Source organism: Mobula hypostoma, chromosome 16 (genome assembly GCF_963921235.1).
Source record: "Mobula hypostoma chromosome 16, sMobHyp1.1, whole genome shotgun sequence".
Classification (NCBI taxonomy): Eukaryota; Metazoa; Chordata; class Chondrichthyes; order Myliobatiformes; family Myliobatidae; genus Mobula; species Mobula hypostoma.
The window spans coordinates 2,699,175-2,722,227 of record NC_086112.1 but is presented as its reverse complement, the minus strand read 5'-3'; the positions used below and the strand labels follow the sequence as shown (position 1 = coordinate 2,722,227).

Below are 23,053 nucleotides of genomic sequence, written 5' to 3'. Positions count from 1 at the left end.
GATCGGGAATACAGAGCATCGTGGGAGCTGAATTGTGAAGGAAGGCAGTTTTTTTAAAAAACTTCTTCAAGTGCAAGAAGGGCGAGACTGCGCAGGCGTGTGATGTCAGCAGGACCGTGCGGAGAGTTTAAAAAGGCAGGTTGCTACCAACGGCTCTCCTTTGGATTGGGAATACAGAGCGTCGTGGGAGCTAAATTGTGAAGGAAGGCAGTTTTTTTTTAAAAACTTCTTCGAGTGCAAGAAGGGCGAGACTGCGCAGGCGCGTGACGTCAGCAGGACCGCGCAGAGAGTTTAAAAAGGAGACCACCCTATACAGCGGGCAGCTGTCGGAGCAGGCAGCGGAGTGAGTGGGAGCAGAGTGTAGGGCTTTGGCTTCAACGGGCTTCGGCGGTAAATGGGAAGAGGCTAGAGCAAAGCACCAACTCTTTTTTCTCTCCCCCCCCGCCCACCCCTTTCGCGAATTGGCCCGGATAGACAAGGACAGCAGGGCTCTCACAGTTAATGGTTTAAAAAGTTTGTCTGTTTGGCGAGGTAAGTGGGTGAGTAGACTTATTTTTCCTGTTTCATTCCTGTAGAATTAGATAGCATGCCTGCAGGGTTAGTGCTTTGTTCAGGGTGTCAGATGTGGGAATCCTGGGAGACTTCCAGCCTCCCTGATGACCACATCTGCGCCAGGTGCACCGAGATGCAGCTCCTCAGAGACCGTGTTAGGGATCTGGAGCTGCAGCTTGATGACCTACTGCTTATCAGGGAAAGTGAAGAGGTGATAGACAGCAGCTACAGGGAGGTAGTCATCCCTAGGCTACAGGAGTCAGAACAATGGGTCACTGTCAAGAGAGGGAAGGGAAATGCCCGGATAGTGGAGAGCACCCCTGTGGCTGTCCCCCTCAGCAACAAATATCTTGTTCTGGATGCTGTTGAGGGGGATGACCTGACGGGGGACGCCCACGGTGACCGGGTCTCTGGCACTGAGCCTGGCGCTGTTGTGCAGGAGAGAAGGAGGGAGAAGAGAAATGCGGTAGTCGTGGGGGATTCCATAGTCAGGGGAACAGACAGGAGATTCTGTGAGCCTGACGGAGATACCCGCATGGTGTGTTGCCTCCCAGGTGCCAGGGTACGGGATGTCTCAGATCGGGTCCTGAATATTCTAAAGTGGGAGGGTGAACAGCCAGTTGTCTTGGTACATTTTGGTACCAATGGATAGGACAAAGGAGGAAGTCCTGAAGAGAGATTTCCATGAGTTAGGAAGGAAGCTGAGAAGCAGGACCTCCAGGGTAGTAATCTCGGGATTGCTACCTGTGCCACGTGCTAGCGAGGGCAAGAGTCGTCGGATCAGGCAGATGAATGCCTGGCTGAGAGACTGGTGTAGGGGGCAGTGCTTCAGATTCTTGGATAATTGGGATCTCTTCTGGGGAAAGTATGACCTGTTCAAAAAGGACAGGTTACACCTGAACCCGAAGGGGACCAATATCCTGGCGGGAAAGTTTAATAGAGCTGTTAGGGAGGATTTAAACTAATTTGGCAGGGGGATGGGAACCGGAATGATAGAGCAGAGGAAGGGGATAACAGAAATAAGTCTAAGATAGTGAGCAGTAAAGATGTCAGGAAAGACAGGCAGGTGATGGGGCAAATGTGTAGCCCCATTGGGATGAGTTGAAGTGCAATAAAGTTGCAGTGAAATCAAAGCAAAAAGTATCAAATACTGGTCTTAAGGTGTTGTACTTAAATGCACGCAGCATAAGGAATAAGGTGGATGATCTTGTTGTACAGCTACAGATTGGCAGGTATGATATTGTGGCCATCACTGAGACCTGGCTAAAGGATGCATGTCTCTGGGAGCTGAACGTCCAAGGATACACAGTGTATCGGAAGGATAGGAAGGTAGGCAGAGGGGGAGGCGTGGCTTTATTGGTAAGAAATGATAGTAAATCGTTAGAAAGAGGTGATATAGGATCGGAAGGTGCAGAATCTTTATGGGTTGAGCTAAGGAATAGCAGGGGTAGAAAGACCCTGATGGCAGTTATTTATAGGCCTCCAAACAGCTGCAGGGATGTGGACTACAAATTACAACTGGAAATAGAAAAGGCTTGTCAGAAGGGCAGTGTTATGATAATTGTGGGGGATTTTAACATGCCAGCAGATTGGAAAAATCAGGTCGACACTGGATCTCAAGACAGAGAATTTGTAGAATGTCTGCGAGATGGCTTTTTAGAACAGCTTGTTGTTGAGCCTACTAGGGGATCGGCTGTACTGGATTGGGTATTGTGTAATGAACCGGAGGTGATTGGAGAGATTGAGGTGAAGGAACCCTTAGGAGGCAGTGATCATAACATAATTGAGTTCACTGTGAAATTAGAAAAAGAGAAGCCGAAATCTGATGTGTCAGTGTTTCAGTGGAGTAAAGGAAATTACAGTGGCATGAGAGAGGAACTGGCCAAAGTTGACTGGATAGAGACACTGGCGGGAAAGACGGCGGAGCAGCAGTGGTTGGAGTTTATGCAAAAAATGAGGAATGTGCAAGACAGGTATATTCCAAAAAAGAAGAAATTTTCGAGTGGAAAAAGGATGCAACCGTGGTTGACAGGAGAAGTCAAAGTCAAAGTTAAAGCAAAGGAGAGGGCATACAAGGAAGCAAAAATTAGTGGGAAGACAGAGGATTGGGAAGTTTTTAAAACCTTACAAAAGGAAACAAAGAAGGTCATTAAGAGAGAAAAGATTAACTATGAAAGGAAACTAGCAAATAATACTGAAGAGGATACTAAAAGCTTTTTCAAGTATATAAAGAGTAAAAGACAGGTGAGAGTAGATATAGGACCGATAGAAAATGATACTGGAGAAATTGTAATGGGAGATGAGGAGATGGCAGAGGAACTGAACAAGTATTTTGCATCAGTCTTCACTGAGGAAGACAGCAGGATACTGGACACTCAAGGGTGGCAGGGAAGAGAAGTGTGCGCAGTCACAATTACGACAGAGAAAGTACTCAGGAAGCTGAATAGGCTAAAGGTCGATAAATCTCCTGGACCAGATGGAATGCACCCTCATGTTCTGAAGGAAGTAGCTGTGGAGATTGCGGAGGCATTAGCGATGATCTTTCAAAAGTCGATAGATTCTGGCATGGTTCCGGAAGACTGGAAGATTGAAAATGTCACTCCACTATCTAAGAAGGGGGCAAGGAAGCAAAAAGGAAATTATAGACCTGTTAGCTTGATGTCGGTGGTTGGGAAGTTGGTGGAGTCGATTGTCAAGGATGAGGTTACAGAGTACCTGGAGGCATATGATAAGATAGGCAGAACTCAGCATGGATTCCTTAAAGGAAAATCCTGCCTGACAAACCTATTACAATTTTTTGAGGAAATTACCAGTAGGCTAGACAAGGGAGATGCAGTGGATGTTGTATATTTGGATTTTCAGAAGGCGTTTGACAAGGTGCCACACATGAGGCTACTTAACAAGATAAGAGCCCATGGAATTACGGGAAAGTTACATACATGGATAGAGCGTTGGCTGATTGGCAGGAAACAGAGAGTGGGAATAAAGGGATCCTATTCTGGTTGGCTGCCGGTTACCAGTGGTGTTCCACAGGGATCAGTGTTGGGGCCGCTTCTTTTTACATTGTACATCAACGATCTGGATTATGGAATAGATGGCTTTGTGGCTAAGTTTGCTGACGATACGAAGATAGGTGGAGGGGCCAGTAGTGCTGAGGAAACGGAGAGTCTGCAGAGAGACTTGGATAGATTGGAAGAATGGGCAGAGAAGTGGCAAATGAAGTACAAAGTTGGAAAGTGTATGGTTATGCACTTTGGCAGAAAAAATAAACGGGCAGACTATTATTTAAATGGGGAAAGAATTCAAAGTTCTGAGATGCAACGGGACTTGGGAGCCCTCGTACAGGATTCCCTTAAAGTTAACCTCCAGGTTGAGTCGGTAGTGAAGAAGGCGAATGCAATGTTGGCATTCATTTCTAGAGGAATAGAGCGGAGCAGGGATGTGATGTTGAGGCTCTATAAGGCGCTGGTGAGACCTCACTTGGAGTACTGTGGGCAGTTTTGGTCTCCTTATTTAAGAAAGGATGTGCTGACGTTGGAGAGGGTTCAGAGAAGATTCACGAGAATGATTCCAGGAATGAGAGGGTTAACATATGAGGAACGTTTGTCTGCTCTTGGACTGTATTCCTTGGAGTTTAGAAGAATGAGGGGAGACCTCATAGAAACATTTCGAATGTTAAAAGGCATGGACAGAGTGGATGTGGCAAAGTTGTTTCCCATGATGGGGGAGTCTAGTACGAGAGGGCATGACTTCAGGATTGAAGGGCGCCCTTTCAGAACAGAAATGCGAAGAAATTTTTTTAGTCAGAGGGTGGTGAATCTATGGAATTTGTTGCCACGGGCAGCAGTGGAGGCCAAGTCATTGGGCGTATTTAAGGCAGAGATTGATAGGTATCTGAGTAGCCTGGGCATCAAAGGTTATGGTGAGAAGGCGGGGCAGTGGGACTAAATAGGATAAAATGGATCAGCTCATGATAAAATGGCGGAGCAGACTCGATGGGCCGAATGGCCTACTTCTGCTCCGTTGTCTTATGGTCTTATGGTCTAAATGCTTGTTTTGGAATCTTCATACTGAAGCTTGGTTTGATGCCAACAATAGTGAATTGTTCTACTTGCACAATGGCATAATAATTGCCTTGCATACTAAAGTAGCCTCTAATCACAGGCTTGAGGTTGACCTCAGTATTATTTAGCCCCTTAGTCTACAAGCATCACTGCTTACTTCTCAGACAGAAGATAGAAATCCTGCTGAGTTCCTCCAGCAATTTGTGAGTGTTTCCAGCATCTGTAGAGGAAGCAGGATCTCCCAGTGGCCACCCATTTAAATTCCACTTTCCATTCCAGTATGTCAATCCATTGCCTTCTCTACTGTCACAATGAGGCCACACTCAGGTTGGAGGAACACCATTTTATATTTTCCATCTAAGTAGCCTCCAACCTGAAGGCATGAACATCGATTTCTCAAACTTCCAGTAATACAAACCTCCCTCCCCCACCTCCTTCACCATTCCCCATTTTCTTGTCCTTCTCGCACAGTACCTCATTGCCATCCTCTGGTGCTCCTCCCCGCCCCCCCCTTTTTTCTTTCTATCATGGCCTTCCGTCTCTTCCTATTAGACTCGCCCTTCTGCAGACCTGTATATCTTTCACTAATCAACTTCCCAGCTCTTTACTTCATCCCTCCCCCTCCTGGTTTCATCTATCACCTTCTGTTTCTCTCTCCTTTCCCCCTACCTTTTAAATCTAATCTTCATCTTTTTTTCTCCAGTCCTACTGAAGGGTCTCAACCCAAAATGTCAGCTGTACTTTTTTCCATAGATGCTGCCTGGCCTGCTGAATTCCTCCAGCATTTTGTGCGTGTTACTCACATATACAAAGGGTTCTTTGTATTAGCATACACCCATCTTCAGTGCAGAGTGTAAAAGAATCTTAAGGCAATATACTGCACTCTGACATTAAGTTCAAAAGCTAAATCTGCAAAACATCTTCCTTCCTATTTCATTTCTCAGTTTCTCATTGCTTCAACTATCCAGATTGATGTTGAGTTGCTAAAGACATAACTTTATCCTCTGGTATAAATTTCAACAAACACCTGCAGGGATTTATGGTCAGCAGTTAAACTAACATACTGACAAGTCTTGAATTTTATTGAACCTTCTCAAATAAACATACAATGAAGGTTCTAGTCTTGCTCTGCTTCTCAGTTAATGTGATTACCAAAATTCAACGTTCAAAATAAATGTATTATCAAAGTACATATATATCACCATGTACAACCCCAAGATTGATTTTCTAGTATTGACAAGAAAATACACGAAACACAATAGAATCAATGAAGACTGCACCCAATCGGATGGACAAACAACCGAGGTGCAAAAAACAACACACTGCAAATACAAAAAGAAAAAAAGAAATAATAATAATAATAAAGAAAGAAAAAAAGAAGCAATAAATATCAAGAACAAGAGATGAAAAATCTTTGAAATTGAGTCCATAGGTTGTGGGCTAACCATCTGCTTTAAGAAGCTAGCTTCCCTAATGCTGTTATTCCATAAAACGTAGACTTTGATTAAAGACATCATCTGGAAGTTGAATTGTGTTATTGACAGATGTACTGGAAACAACTTCGGGTTTTATTATCAATAACCTAAGAGACACAATAGTTAGCTTCAAGGGTATTTGTTTGATGAAAATCATTTTCAGAAAACAAATCCAACTACTAGTCTGATAATACATGCTCAAAGTACTTTGATTGAACATTCAAGGCTATTAATTTCAATAGATATACAGTGGAAAGCATTTTGGCTCGTATCATAGCCTGGTCTAGTTTTAGACTCCCCCACACTACAATAGTCATATTTTTCATAGTGTAGAGGAATGTAAAACGATAGGATTTAAATTTAGGGTAAGAGGCAAAAAAATTTAAAGGCAATCCAAAGGGTTAAATGGGATGAGCTACAAGAGGACGTGTTAGTGACAGGCACAATTACAACACTGAAAAGGCATTTTAACAGGTACTTGGGTAGGAAAGGAGTAGAAGGATAGAAGCCAAATGCAGGTAAATGCAAAGAGCATAAATAAGTATTGTGGTCAGCAAGGGCAATTTCTGCCAAAGCTCCTGTTTCTGGGATGTATAATCCTATGAGTCAATCAAGATTTGGGCAAAGGATTCTTTGAAAAGAAAACACAGTATTCTCGAGTTGTATGGAGAGACAAGAGTCTGCAAATGATGTTATTTGGAGCAACACAAGAAGCACTGAAGGACCTCAGTAGTTCAGTTAGCATCCAGGGAGGGAAATCGACAGTCGAATTCCAGGTCAAGACCCTTAGGGGGACATAGCCAGTATATAAAAGGTGGAAGGAAGGGACTGAGCAGGGAGCAGCAGGTGACGAGAATGATAGGAAGATGTCAAAGCTGGGAATTGATAGATAAAAGTGACAAAGGGCTGAAGATGTTGGAATATGATAGGAAGGCACGATGAAGCATGGCATAAAAGGGAGGCAAGGGGGAGGGGAACCAGTGGAAGGAATGTGTATGTGATGGGCAGATGGAGAGGGAGCAGGTAGTGGAAGGGAAAGATTTAGAGTGGCTGGGCCAAGCAGATGATAAGAGAGATCAATGAAAAGAGAAAAGCAGCAGAAAGAGGACAGAAGTTTGAGAATTTAATCTCCAAGCTGTTTTATCGTATGCCATTGTATAGGTAATGCTATATTTGCTTTCAGAATTACCTAATAAAACTTGGATTATATCCAGAGGTTTGTAATCTTTTCCACATGAAATTAAGTAAAATATCAAAACTGGAAAAATCATACCCATTGCTTGACTTTTGTCCATTTCAAATGAATTCCCTATTGCGCAATCCTCAATTCTGCCTTTACCACGTTGTTGTTGTTCGTCCTTCGTAGTCGAAGATGACCATGGCTTCAAAGTCAAATGGGAGATTGGTGGCTGTGGGTCCGGAGGTGACTGATGAGGCCAATCCGGGCCCTGAAGGCTCGCCCACATGTGGGACACAAGTGGGTGGGTGCTGTCGTGGCAGTGGATGCTGCTCAGGCCTTGCGCACAGCACGCTTTCGTTGCGCCTCGATGACGCGCCTGACTTCAGCTGCATGGGCTCCTGTGGTGATCTTGCTGCGCCAAGCTGGACGGTCGAGAGCATGCGTCTCCCACGTGTTGATGTCGACACCCAGGCCTTTGAGGGACGCTTTAAGGCAGTCTTTGTAACGTTTCTTCTGCCCCCCCGACTGAGCGCTTGCCCTGACACATTTCTCCGTACAGCAGCTGCTTAGGCAATCGGCTGTACCATAAAATGGATCTCAAAGGTCCACATAAGAGGCTATCTCAGTAAAGGGACAATACTAGCATGTTCAAATATAATGAAAATCATACAGTTAATGCTCAGCTTGCAATTCCATATAGAAATTTACCAAATGTCATAATTAAAGATCAGAATTAGCTACAGCGGGCCCACTGAATGTGAATTGCATTCTGCTGGACAATTTAGGCTGCTTTACAGAATCTCAGGAAGTGAATTGAAAAAAATACAAATTATGATTATTTTATATTTTTATCTGGAATTATTCATATTTACCAGAATTTTCTCTCAATTTTTTGCCATCATGCAGCATGCACGATATTTCTATTAACAAGATGAAGACGTAAGAGGAGTTGAGGTATAACATTAATGAAATTGACTTATTAATATACTTAATTAGGAATATATACAAAATACTGGAGGAACTCAGCAGGCCAGGCAGCATCTATGGAAATGATACTGCTGACATGCTTCATTTGAAGTGGGCATAATAAATTATTTCAAAGATTGGAAATTAGATTTATTTCTGGACGTGGGGTTAAACCCATAAAATAAATGGCTTCCCTAATTAATCAGAAGTTAAAGAACTTGTAACATCCATTACACCCTCAAGGTGTCCCTAGGCAGTGCACACCCAGTGAAGCCTGATTGAGTTAAGTCTCAGCACTTGCAAAAGGCAATAAGCATATTTATGCAAAGTATCAAGCTTGATTTGCAGCAGTATTGAAATAGTTGATCCCAAGTAAGGAATAAATACTCTTGTATATTTCTCATAAAGCAATGTAGAATAAATTCCAAAAGAGAGGTATTCTTATGTTAATGAAGATGAAAAATACTTCCAAAATTTGAAATAAAAATGAATGCAGGCTAACACAATATTTTGAAACATGGCCTTTTCCAAAATCCACAATGAAGAGGTGAGTTGAAAATCTGTTGGCTTTTAATGGTGATTTGGAATTGTCCATAGAATGAATATAGCTTGTTTCAGATTATTTCACAGTGCTGATTGAAATACAGCAGTGCTCTAAAATTTAGCTTTAACTAGCTTTTGGCATTAGAATAAAGAAAAATACTATAATGAACATACTGAGAACATTATTGAAGTATGGAACATCTTGCAAATTTTCTTGTATAATGTTATGTTATGCCTCAATATATCAGATTCCATGTATGAAGTGACAGCAGCCTGCTCTACCTCATCACCTCTGTCATCTTCACCTATCCTGATTTGTCAGTTAGTTGTTCAACATACAATACTAAATGGGCTAAAATTACTTCACTGAAATGTGCCCACAACCTATAGACTTACTTTCAAGGCGGCTTCATCTCATGCTCTCGATAGTTATTGCTTATTTATTTATTATCATCATCATTTTTCCTTTGTATTTGTATAGCTGTCTTTTGCACATTGGTTGTTTGCCTGTCCTTTTGGGTGCATTCTTTCAGTGATTCTATTATGTTTCTTGGACTTACTGAATGTGCTCTCAAGAAAACAAATCTCAGGGCTGTATATGGTGACGTACATGTACATTGATAATAAATTTACTTTTAACTTTGAAATTTTTGAACTAAATTCTGGGAAGACTGGAAGTCATTTTATTCAATCCCCATCAGTCTGAAGGAAATAGCTCCATAGCTTTCCCTGGCTTTTGTCAGAAGTTGAAAGAGACCAATCAAATACTGACATCCCACCGAACTTTTCTTATTTCTTCACAAATCAAAGGCTATGTTTCCATGCATATGGTAAATTATAATTGAGTAAAACTCAAAATAATGTCAATACATAATCTGTTTAAAATGCACATCATCATCATCAACAACAACAATACATTTCAAATTACTTTATGTAAGTATTTCAAATTACTTTACTGTATAATAATTTATATCATGAACTGAATGGTTATTTTTGGACTCTGACGCAATACTGAGCTTTGAAATTTAGCACCAGAAATAGTATAGTGCAAAGGGATTAGACTAATAGATAAGAAAGATTTGCCCACTTATTCATGGGAAATGATGGCAGGTCCTGTGATGTGTTCACATCCTTCCCAGCTTGAAAAAGTGGGCTTCAAGTTGAATGACTCTGAAAATAAAGGTTTAAGTGTACAGAAACAAAAAATGGAATGAAAGAAAGAAATAAATACCTTCAGAGGTTACTAATGGTATTTTTGTAAGTACAATGGCAAATAAAATGTGGTTGGTTATATCTTTCATATTTATATCTAGTTTTCTCTTTATTTGTTAAATACTAACTCAACAATTTTAAAAGAACTATCTCTTCCAAACAGAAGGGTGACACAAACAATGCAATTTATCATGGATCTTTCAGGTTGACATTGAAAAAGTTAAGGCCTCTGACCAATCAGTGAATCACGTTAGTACCTAAATCGTATCCTTTACTGTCTATCACTTTGCAGGTGAAGCAGATGATTGTATTCAGTCACAGCAATGATTAATGTGTTCCTTTGTAGATTTGGGACAGCCTATCAATCATGTCATTAGAGAGAATGTGCCCTGAAAGAGGCAGTCACCAGCCAAGGAATAACTGCATTCATCTTAATCTATGTATGTACCCAGCCAGCCAAGTCAGGGTCACCATCATGAAAAACAATAATCTTTTCTTGGACAAATTATTTGCAAAGTCATGTATTTTTTTAATTTCAGAACAGCATTTTCTAAGGATATTGATACTTCACCACTGAGACAATACTGCAGATTGAAAGTTATTTTAATAGCCAATTACAGTATATTGTCATTAAACATATATGGACAGATGAAGCAAACTGCTGCTACTTACCATAATGCTTAACACATTGCATTATTTGAATGAAGAACAAAAGCAATTTGATGCTATAAAGTATCTCTGTGATGGCATTTTGCAAAACCATGTGTGATAAGAAGTTTGTTAGAATACCAATTTATCACTTGACTTGACACAGTCATTGCTGTTGTGGAGTCAGGCTGCTACACCGATATCTTTTGTTGGATGAACCAAGCTTTCTGCTATTTATTGGGAATCATCTACAGCCTTCTTCTCCATGGAAATTGCAAGAAGTAATTATACCTCATCCCACAGTTACCCTCCAAGGCTAACCCAGTATGGTCAAAGGCCATAATCTATCAAACTTATACTCTTGGTTAGAGCATGTAGTTCCACCTCTCTATTATCATCCATCTAATTTCATTCATTCCATCTCTCATCTGAAACCATCTTCTACACCTTTAGAATGTTCCAAAGATTTTTTTTCACTGTATAAGCCTCGCCTTATTCAAAAGCACAATTCTGTACTACAGCACACTCTGTTGACCTATGCATCCTCAAATTTACTGCAGTTCCCACAACATTTATAATTTATAAATTTAATTTTAATACAATAAGTCTGCAGTACATAGCCCCAGCTCACAGTTGCCAATTACTCTCCTACTTAAATATATACAGTTTTCTACTTTTAGACTTAAACTGATTTCAGCAGAGCCCATTAGGATGATTTTACTTGGCCAGGAGATGCTGCAGTAGAGTGATGTAATTGCAGAGCCTTTAATAACAATATAGAGTTATGTGGAAGGGAGCAAGAATACAAACTATATTTCAAAGTTCCAAGTAAATTCATTATCAAAGTACATATATGTCACCAGATAAAATCTTGAGATTCATCTTCTTGCAGGCATACTCAGTAAATCCATGAATGATAATAGAATCAGCAGAAGACCACACCAAGAAGGACGGACAAGCAACCAATGTGCAAAAGGCAACAAGCTATGCAAGTACAATAAATATTGAGAATATGAAATGAAGTCCTTGAAAGCGAGTCCATAATGTAATGTATGGTGACATATATGTACTTTGATATTAAATTTGCTTTGTACTTTGAAGAATTAGTCCCATCCATAAAAACACTCTGGAAAATAACAATTATCATCAAAACCAATAGGGTAGTTCTAGTGAGTGGTTTTAACTTTCACTATATTGACAGGGACTCCCTTAGAGCCAGGGGCTTAAATGAGGTAGAATTTTTTAGGTGCTTCAAGGAGGGCTTCTTGAAACAATATCCTGATAATTCAACTAGGGAAGGGACTGTATTAAACCGTGTTCTGGTAAATGTGCCTGGCACAGTGATTGAAGTTTCAGTGGGGAGAATTTTGTGAACAGTGACCATAATTTTTTCAGTTTTAAGAGAATTATGGGTAAGGATAAAACAGGTTCTTGGATGAATGTAGGATTAAGGAGAATCCCAAGCCATTTTAAATGTATAATAAAAGTTACAGGGCAACTAAAGAAAGGGTAGATATACAAAGGCTAGGACAAACAAGGAAGCTATGAAGCTATGTCTAGACTCAGAGGAAGTGGGTGAGGTCCTAACTGCGAAATCTATATCAGTTTTCGCCAAGGGAAGGACATGGATAAAGTTTAGGAGGGGTGTGTTAGCTTTCCAGAGCAAGTCGATATTAAGGAAGAGGATCTACTGGGTCTCTTGAAAACATTAGTTAGGGTTAGTCACCAGGTCCTGATGTAATCTAGCCCAGATACTGCAGGAGGCAAGGGGGAAGATTGCAAGGACCTTAAAAGAGATCTTTGAATCCTTTTTAACAACAGGTGAACTGCCAGAAAACTAAACACTAGACAACGTTGTTCATTTGTTTAAGAAGTGCAACAGGGACAAACTAGGAAATTAGATGTAGATCAGTGACCCTTTCTGCAATGGTAGGGAAATCACCAGAGAAAATTCTTAGGAATAGGATCTACACACATTAGGGAAATCATGGACTTACTAGAGAAAGTTAGATAGACTTTTTATGGAGGGAAGTCCTGTTTCAAAAATTTGACATTCGATATATATTGTAAAATACCCATTTTACCAACTCATTATCCTTCCCATTTGACTTAAGCTGAATATTAAGGACCTTGTCAAATGCATTACTAAAGCCCATATACACAACATCCACTGCCCTACAATTATCAGTCATCATCGTAACTTCCTCAAAAAACTCAGATTGATAATAGGCTTAAGTCAAATGGGATCCACAGTGAGTTGGTAAAATGGATACAAAATTGGCTTGATTATAAAAGGTCGTGATGTAGGGTCATTATTCTGATGGGTAGACTGTGAGCAGTGGTGCTCTGCATCCCAAAGAAGTATTCTAAAGGCAAGATGACAAAGCTAACAAGGGAAGTCAAAACCAACATAAAAGCCAAAGAGAGGGCATATAGTAGAGCAAAAATGGTGGAAAGGTAGTGTTGCAATGGAATGGGGCGAACCCAACGCAGGACACAGACATGGAGGTAGAGTGTTTATTAACGGTTACAGGGAAGGCCAGGGAGCGAGGACTAGACAGAGAAAAGCTGAGCAGTGAGGAAGGCTTGGCTGGGGATCGAACCCAAGTCACTACGGTGGGAACGCGGTGTTTAACCACCAAGCCAACGGAGAGTGTAGGCGGGCGGCGGAAGTAGGCAGAGCAGGGATGCAGACCAGGGTGCAAGCGTGGCTGGAGGAGAACAGCAGGCAGAAGGATGAATGGGAAGACAGGCAGCATACAATGCTCCTATTAACACGGAGAGACAGAGTTAACACAGGCAAACAGCGCACAAATAGAACTTGGAATACACGATTCTCAGCGGTCGAGAGACAGGGTTAACATCGGAAAACAGCGCAGGAACAGAACTTAGAATACACAATTCTAAGCTGTCGAGAGACAGAGTTAACACAGGTAAACAGCAATTCTAAGCGGCTGAGAGACAGGGTTAACATCGGAAAACAGCGCAGAAACAGAACTTAGAATACATAATTGTAAGCAGTCGAGAGACAGAGTTAACACAGGCAAACGGCGCGGAAACAGAACTTAGAATACATATCTAAGTGGTCAAGAGACAGAATTAACACAGGCAAACAGCGCGGGTGAACGGAAGAACAGGAGGTAGGCAAAACTTTTCTTGACATGGAGCATTACTTGGAAAGGCAAATGGCAGACAATACTTTTTGTGACACAGGGCGTTGCTGGAGCTGAACGGCAAGCAGGAGACAGGCGGCAGGCAACACTTATCTTGACACAGAGTGTAGAAAGGCAAGCGGCAGACAAAACTTTTCTTAACACGGAGAGACTGAGTTTCACAGGTAACCCTCGGCACTGAAGTAAAACTTAGAATACTTACTAGACAATGGGGTGACCCGTTGGGGCACCCTTTGAGAGAAGGGTAGTGCAGTCTGATGTGACTAGAATGAACATTAAATTTTCCTAAATGCTATTAGTATCGCTTTGCTTTGGAAACTGAAGTAGAAAACCTTAGTTTATTAAAGAAGAAAGAAGCGTAGCAAAGCAAATATAGCTCCTCCTTGTTTAACGAAGGACACATTTGATGGCATCATTTCTGGTTTATCTGCCACCCTTGTGCCTCTCGTTGTCATTCTGGAGACGTGCAGCCCTTTCATCCCCGTCTCTTCATTTCTTCTGCTGCTTGTTGTTTGTCTCTGATCCTGGAGACATGCATGCCTCTCCTCCTCTGTCTCTTCTCCCATCTTTTTTTGTCCTGACTCTTTGATCCTGGAGTTGTGTGGCCCTGGCCTCATTCTGATTCTTGTTCTCTCCCTCTCCTTGCCGCTTCCCGACGTTTGGTGTCATCTCTTGACCGTAATGTCCCCCTTCCCTTTCCACACGGCATAATTAGGCTGACCATTTTTTTTTACCCTAATGCTGGATAGAAGATACAAAGCACTAACACCAAAGGATGCTGATTATTCTTGATGATGTGGTTGGCGCTTTCCTAAGTGGACATGATATAGTCACCGCTGTCCTTTGACTGCAGCAAAGGGTTTTATGGGTGTCTCGAAGTACGTCATTACAATAAGATTTAATTATCTCTTATTGATGGGTGGCAGTTAGATCTGTCCCAATCCTGCACATGCTGATGGTGATTAGCAGAATGTGACCCCTCGAAATAGAGCTACCCTGCCCTTTTGCTCCAGTAGATGTCACTACTGAGGCTGGCCGTGCGCATGCATCGGGCTGCCGCATCACGATTTCCATGATGGCCGATCGGCTCTCGGGTGAAAGCCAGCCTGTTAATTTTTGGCGAATGAGCAATTTTATATGAATATATAACCCTGAACTTTGCCTGCATTCTGTAAGTTGCGCATTTTAATTCGACTTAGCCAAAAAAAGTGCCACTGTAATGCACCGTTTGCGCTAATTGGAGATCACAAACAGACAGAGCATGAGAGTTTTAGTAGTATATAGATCTTGACACGGAGAGACAGAGTTTCACAGATAAACCACGGTACTGAAATAAACTTAGAATACCTACCTTGACACGGAGAGACAGAATTTCATAGGTAAACCTTGGTACTGAAGTCAAAACTTAGAATACTTACCTTGACATGGAGAGACAGAGTTATGCAGGGGAACCTTGATACTGTAGTTAAACTCAGAATACACCATTCTAAGCGGCTGGGAACGTGAATTACCGCACTAGGTAGCAATGGTCTGGCAACGAGTGGATGTAAAGCTGGGGTTTTTATGCAGCAGGTTTAGAAGAGAATCAGGTGTTGCAATCAAGGAGCCCAGGAGAACACAGGGAAAAGGAAATGAGGGTAATAAGAGGAATTAATGGTCGGGACCGTAACAGGTAGAGGATTCGGAAGTTTTTAAATACCAGCAGAAGGCAACTAAAAAAAAGTTATTAAGAAGTTAAAGATGGAATACAAAAGTATGGTAGCCAATAATATTAAAGATATCAAGTATTTCTTCAGATAAATAATGTGTAAAAGAGAGGAGAGAGTGGATATTGGACTGCTGAAAAACAACGCTTGAGAGATAGTTATGGGGGAAAAGGAAATGATGGACGAACTGAATAAGTATTTTGCATCATTCTTCACTGAGGAAGACACTAGCAGTATGGTGGAAGTTCCAGGTGTCGGGGTCATGATGTGTATGAAGTTACCATTACTAAAGAGGAGGTGATTGGGAAACTGAAAATTATGAAGGTTGATAAGCCACCTGGACCAGATGGTGTACACCCCAGAATTCTGAAAGAGTGGCTGGAGAAATTGTGGAGGCATTCTGTTAAGAATCACTACATTCTAGAATGGTTCTGGAAGACTGGAAAATTGCAAATGTTACTCCACTCTTCAAGAAGGGAGAAAGGCAGAAAAAAGGAAATAATAGACCAGTTTGTCTGACCTCAGTGGTTGAGAAGATGTTGGAGTCAATTGTTAAGGATAAGGTCTCAGGGAATTTGAAGACACATGATAAAATAGGCCATGAGCAGCATGGTTTCCTCAAGGGAAAATCTAGCCTAGATCTGTTGGAATTCTCTGTAGAAATAGCAAGCAGGATAGACAAAGGAGAATCAGTTGATGTTGTGTACTTGAATTTTCAGAAGGCCTTTGACAAAGTGCCATGTATGAGTTGCTTAACAAGCTACAAGCCCATGGTATCACAGGAAAGATTCTAGCATGGGTAAAGCAGTGGCTCATTGGCAGGAGTCAGAGTGGGAATAAAGGCAGCATTTTCTGGTTGGCTGCTGGTGACTAGAGGTGTTCCACAGGGGTGTGTGTTGGGACCAATTCCCTTTAGATTATATGTCAATGAATTGAAAGATGGAATTGATGGCTTTGTTGCAAAGTTTGCAGGCAACATGAAATTAGGTGGAGGGGCAAGTAGTTTTGAGGAAATAGGGAAGACAGACAGATTAGGAGAATGGACAAAGAAGTGGCAAATGGAATACAGTGTCAGGAAGTGTAAGGTCATGTACTTTGGTAGAAGAGATGAAAGGTTTGACTATTTTCTAAATGGAGAGATAACACAAAAAATTGCAGCACAAAAGGACTTGGGAGTCCTTGTGCAGAATTCCCGAAAGGTTAACTTGTAGGTTGAGTGTATGGTGAGGAAGGCATGCTATGTTAGCATTTATTTCAAGAGGACAGGAACATAGAAGCAAGGACAGAATGTTGAGACTTCATAAAGCACTGGTGAGGCCTCACTTGGAGTATTGTGAGCAGATTTAGGCCCCTTATCTTAGAAAGGATGTGCTGAAATTGGAAAAGGTTCAAAGGAGGTTCACAAGAATGGTTCCAGGATTAAACAGCTTGTCATATGAAGAGCATTTGATGGCTCTGGGCCTGTATTCACTGGAATTCAGAAGAATAAGGGGTGACCTCTTTGAAACCTATCAAATGGTGAAATGCCTTGATAGAGTAGATGTGGAGAGGATGTCTCCTATCGCAGGAGAGTCTAAGACCAGAGGACACAGCCTCAGAGTAGAATGGCACCCTTTTAGAATGCAGATGAGGAGGAATTTCTTAGCCAGAGAGTGGTGAATCTGTGGAATTCTTTGCCATAGGGTGCCGTGGAGGCCAATTCTTCATGTATATTTTAGGCAGAGGTTGATAGATTCTTGACTGCTCAGGCATGAAGGGATACGGTGGTGGGGGTGGAATGCAGGAGATTGGGGTTGAGAGGAAAAATGGATCAGTCATGCTGAAATGGCGGAGCAGACTCGAGGGGCCAAATGGCCTCATTCTGTTCCTATATCTTATTGTCTTATGATTAGTGTTAAGACCTTTGTTGTTTAAGGTAACATAAATAATGTGGACGAAAATGAAGGAGGCCAGATGAGTACATTTTCAAACAACACAAAATGTGAATATTGAGGAAGGTTATCAATGGATACAGTGGGATACACATCAGATGGAAATATGGGCAGAGAAATGGCACAGCCTTACAATCTCACAGTGCGAGTCCCACAGTGAATGCAATATCAGTCCAAGGGCCTAGTTTTACCACTAGGCTCCATTAGGAAACAAGAAGCTAACAATAGCAGCAATGTTTGGTGCAGCTTTGTCAGGAGGTTTGGAACTTCACTGCTTCAGCAGTTCTGAAATTTACCGGTGCTTACTGGGAGAAATGCCCGCACTTCGGAATCTGAGGCATTATAGCTGAAAAATGCAGTTCCATGTGTTTCAACATCTCATCATCAATACTTAGTATTCTCCTTCAGTCTTACCATCTGCTTCAACATCCAAACTCACTGCTTCCTGTTTCTCACTAACTGAATGTCTACCTGCCTTCAAGGACACATATACAGAAAGGTGCCAGGAAAGGGCCAGTAACATCATGAAGGAACCCACCCACCCTGCTCATGGACTGTTTATCCCACTCCATTCAGAGAGGAGGATATGTAGCACTTATGCCAGGATCACCAACTCAAAAACAGTTACTTTCCCCAAGCAATAAGGCTAATCAACAGCATGCACTAACTCCACCACTACTTTATCATTTCCTGTCAGTCACTTTACGTACAACCTAGCCTCACTTTATGGACATAAAATCAGTCTATGCATATGAGCTACCTTATGTATTTATATTTATTGTGTTCTTTATCTTTTGTTTTATTTTTGGTGCTGGATGATATCCGGAGTAACAATTATTTCATTCTCCATACACTTGCGTACAGGAACTGACATGAAACAATCTTGAATCCTTTATCAAATGAGGTGCCAAATGGGAGAAATGCTCTACCTCAATATTTCCCATAATTTATTTAATGACCTCTTTAGAATCCAATTCTTTGTTCAAATTTCTTTATTTCTTTTTCAATTTCATAATATTAACAACAGGTTTCTAATAAAACTGCTTCTGGAATGATGCCTTTTCCCACAAAGACAGAAAGGATTTGAAAACTCTCCACTATCAGAAACGTGCCTTACAGCAGTGTTGCATGGGGACCCCAGGCTATTTTTCTTTCAGTGCCACAGATTCCCAGCTTTTCTTAAAATCACTCTGCTCTTGGGCATACTTAAAATGCATGGTGCACTGATTTAATGATGATTTTGCATTAAGTGCATGTTGGCAAAGCATAATAGGCTCTTATAGATCTTATCCTGTTTAAACTAATGGTAGGACTTCAGCTGGTAAAGGGGACCTGACCATAAAAGCAAAGATAAAGGTCACTGTCAAGCTTTTGTCAAGATTGTTTAATGACATTTCTAGTACACAAGACTAAAGGAAAACAAAATAATTGTTACTCTGAACGTAATGCAGCACAATAAAAAAACAATAAAATAAAGAACACAATAATAAAACCAAAGCACAATAAATATGAATACATAAGATAGCTTATATATTTAGATTGATTGTATAGACCTAAGGTGACTCTCGGCCGTACATAAGGTGTCTGACAGGAAATGATAAAGTAGTGGTGGAGTTGGTGGGTGGAGGTGTTGATCAGCCTGACTGCTTGGGGAAAGTCACTGTTTTTGAGTCTGATGATCCTGGTGTGGATGCTGCATAGACTCCTCCCTGTTGGGGGTGGTGCAAACAGTCCATCAGCAGGGTGGGTGGGATCCTTCATGATGTTACTGGCCCTATATGTATATGTGATGGCAGGTAGGCTAGCTCCTGGTGATGTGTTGAGCTGTTTTGACTACATATTGTGGAACTTTCCCGTCTGCCACAATGTAGTGTCCATACTATGCAGAGATGCAGCTTGTTAGGATGCTCTCTAAAGTTCAAAGTACATTTATTATCAAAGTATGTATACATCATACAACTTTGAGATTCGTCTCCTTACAGGCAGCCACAAAATAAACAATTAAAAAGGACTATCAAACATCCAACATGGAGATGGAGAGCGAGGAGGGAGAGGGAGATGGGGATAGGGGAGATGGGTGGGAGGTGGGAGATGGGGGGGAGATATGGGGAGAGGAAGATATGGAGATAGGGAGATAGGGAGAGGGACAGAGAGAGAGAGAGAAAAAAACAAATTGTGGGAACAATAAAAGTAAGTCAATACTATTCAGAACTGGAGTTTTACAAAAGACCCAGAGCCAGGCATCACTGCAGCCGGCACATTCCACAGCCACAGTTCATCACAAAGCCGAGTAAATGTTGTGAGACCACAGACACGAAGCCAGGCATCACTGCAGCTGGCACAGCATTTAGCATAGAGCTAGCAAGCGTCGTGGATCTGTGAGCAGAACCAACCCTCGCCTCCCCTCACCTCCAGTCCCAACACCCTGACCTTTTCAATCTGGCCCAGCATGTAAATTTTAGTCAATTTTAGAAAACCTAGCACATTTATTTTTCAACACAGTCCCCTCCTACATTTACACACTTAGTCCAGCAGTCGTGGAGCATATGGATCTTGGACCTCCAGAAAGTGTCCACAACAGGGGTTCGTGGTCTATGTAGAGGGAGATGAGTTACAGGTTTCCCCTGCCATCCGAAGGTAGAGTGTTCATATGAAACAGTTCGTAAGCTGGAATGTCGTGAAGTGAAGAAGCAATTACCATTTATTTATATAGGAAAAATTTGTGAGCGTTCGCAGACCCAAAAAATAACCTACCAATCATGCCAAATAACACATAAAACCTAAAATAACAGTAACGTATAGTAAAAGCAGGAATGATATGATAAATACACAGCCTATATAAAGTAGAAATATTTTTCTACAATCATTACCGCACAGTTCTCCGTAGCGAAAATCTTACGGAAGCACTCTCGGCAGAAACACTCTCTCCAGTAACCTTTAAGCTATGAAGCTGCCAAATCATACCAAAGAACACATAAAAATACACAGCCTATATAAAGTAGAAATAATGTATGTACAGTGTAGTATCACTTACCGGAATTAGGAAGACAGCGCTGAGCACACTGATGGTGGTGTGTTAGGCTGAGTCGTCGGAGTTTGGGGTGGTGCAGTGGTCCCCAACCTCCAGGCCGCCGACCGATACCGATCCGTGAAGAATGCAGCGGTCGAGCGGTGGCCAGAACACACACAGCACATCTTTAAGAAAAAAGCCGAAATAAACAAGCTAATTAATTAGTTTGTTTATTTCTGCTTTTTTCTTAAAGATGTGTTGGGTGCGCCCCGGCTACTGCTGCAATCTCCGCAGCAATGTATCGGTCCGCGGCCCAGGGGTTGGGGTGGTGGGACAATGGGATGTCATCTCATCATCGTCTGTTTCCATGACGGCAGGCAGGTCATTTTCTTCTATGTCTGCCTGCCTCGATGTCGAAGGTCGAGGTTCGTTGTCTGCTGTGGCTGATGTGGAAGGCTTGAAAAACGACAGTATGCTTGACTGCTTATCCTCGCACATTTTTCTATCATCTCATGCAGTTGCTTCACACCTGGACGACTTCACTTTCGGTCCGTTAGCCACTGCATTCGGTTTCGATTGTTATCCTTTCCTCTTCCAACTGCATCAGCTCTTCATCTATCAGTTCTTGGTCATGGGATGCCAAAACCTCTTCAACGTCATCTTCATCAACTTCCACAAGCCAAACTCACTTTGTCCTTACTTCGTTCACCACAATCGAAACACCTAATTATGTCTAGTTTTACGCTAAGTGTAACGCCCTTACAAGCTGTTTTAGGCTTTTCCGATACCTCAGAACTCATCTTGCTAATGGATGCTCAAAATAAATCAACATAAAGCACAGATGCTCACAGGCATGTGATTAAGCAATGTCGGTGAGAATTCAGTTCCGGGGGAGCAGCTTGGCTGCTCAGGGCGCGCGGCGCGCTGCCTTTTATCGCGAGCTGCTTTTTTCATGCGCTGCCTTTTTTCATAACAGTGAAAACACCTTCTGTTAGCGAAAACAGGTAACTAATGTAGGTCTTCTGTAACAGTGAGGTTTCGTAAAGCGAACGTTTGAAAAGCGGGGGACACCTGTATACAGCTCTTGTTACTTGCACAAGCAGTTCAACTCTTTGAGTGATAATGCAGAAAGCTTGAAGTTAATAACTCATCAGGGGTGATTGATAAATTCGTGGCCTAAGGTAGAAGGAGATGAGTTATTAACTTCAAACTTTCTGCATAATCACTCAAAGTGCTGACCTGCATGTACATGAATCAAGAGCTGTACAACTCATCTCCTTCTACCGTAGGCCACAAACTTATCAATCACCCATCTGTGGACACTTTCTGCAGGTCCAAGATCCGTATGCTCCACGAACGCTGAACTAAGTGTGTAAATGTAGGAGGGGATCACGTTGAAAAATAAATGTTCTAGGTTTTCTAAAATTTACTCCTTATACCTTAGGCCATGAACTTTAAATCAATCACCCCTCGTAAATCAATCAACCCAGAGAAGTGTGAGGTAGTACACTTTGGAAGGACAAACTCCAAGGCAGAGTACAAAGTAAATGGCAGGATACTTGGTAGTGTGGAGGAGCAGAGGGATCTGGGGGTACATGTCCACAGATCCCTGAAAGTTGCCTCACATGTAGATAGGGTAGTTAAGAAAGCTTAATGGGGTGTTAGCTTTCATAAGTCGAAGGATAGAGTTTAAGAGTCGCGATGTAATGATGCAGCTCTACAATTCCTGGTTAGGCCACACTTGGAGTACTGTGTCCAGTTCTGGTCACCTCACTATAGGAAGAATGTGGAAGCATTGGAAAGGGTACAGAGGAGATTTACCAGGATGCTGCCTGGTTTAGAAAGTATGCATTATGATCAGAGATTAAGGGAGCTAGGGTTTTACTCTTTGGAGAGAAGGAGGATGAGAAGAGACATGATAGAGGTATACAAGATAATAAGAGGAATAGATAGAGTGGATAGCCAGCGCCTCTTCCCCAGGGCACCACTGCGCAATACAAGAGGACATAGCTTTAAGGTAAGGGGTGGGAAGTTCAAGGGAGATATTAGAGGACGGTTTTGTACTCAGAGAGTGGTTGGTGTGTGGAATGCACTGCCTGAGTCAGTGGTGGAGGCAGATACACTAGTGAAGTTTAAGAGACTACTAGACAGGTATATGGAGGAATTTAAGGTGGGGGCTTATATGGGAGGCAGGGTTTGAGGGTCGGCACAACATTGTGGGCCGAAGAGCCTGTACCGTGCTGTACTATTCTATGTTCTATGTCAAAGCCAGGTAAATGTACTTATCCCACATTTACATGAATATTTATGTATAGCCATTTTCAAAATATGTACTGTCATTTTCTCAATTTTTGCCACATTACAATTTTTAAAAACATGCAACGGGAAGATCAAGCAGTTGAATATCAAGTTCAAAATATTTTCATACCTTAAACCAACTGAATTCCTCAGTTTTTACAAGTGCTATAACAGTGAAATTATGCGCTTTGCTATTTTCTTCTTGCACAGGTAGCATGTGGACTGACAGGAGGACTTAATTTCCTGATGCAATGTACTTTTTGAAAACTCTCACTGAAAGTTCTACACAAGCGGA

The 23,053-nt window shown here is 41.8% G+C and overlaps 1 protein-coding gene across 4 annotated transcripts in view; it reads right to left on the bottom strand.

Moving 5' to 3' along the window:
• The window catches only part of kiaa0825 (KIAA0825 ortholog), a 309,600-nt gene that overhangs the window by 194,440 nt on the left and 92,107 nt on the right, over positions 1–23,053 (bottom strand). The window lies entirely within an intron of this gene.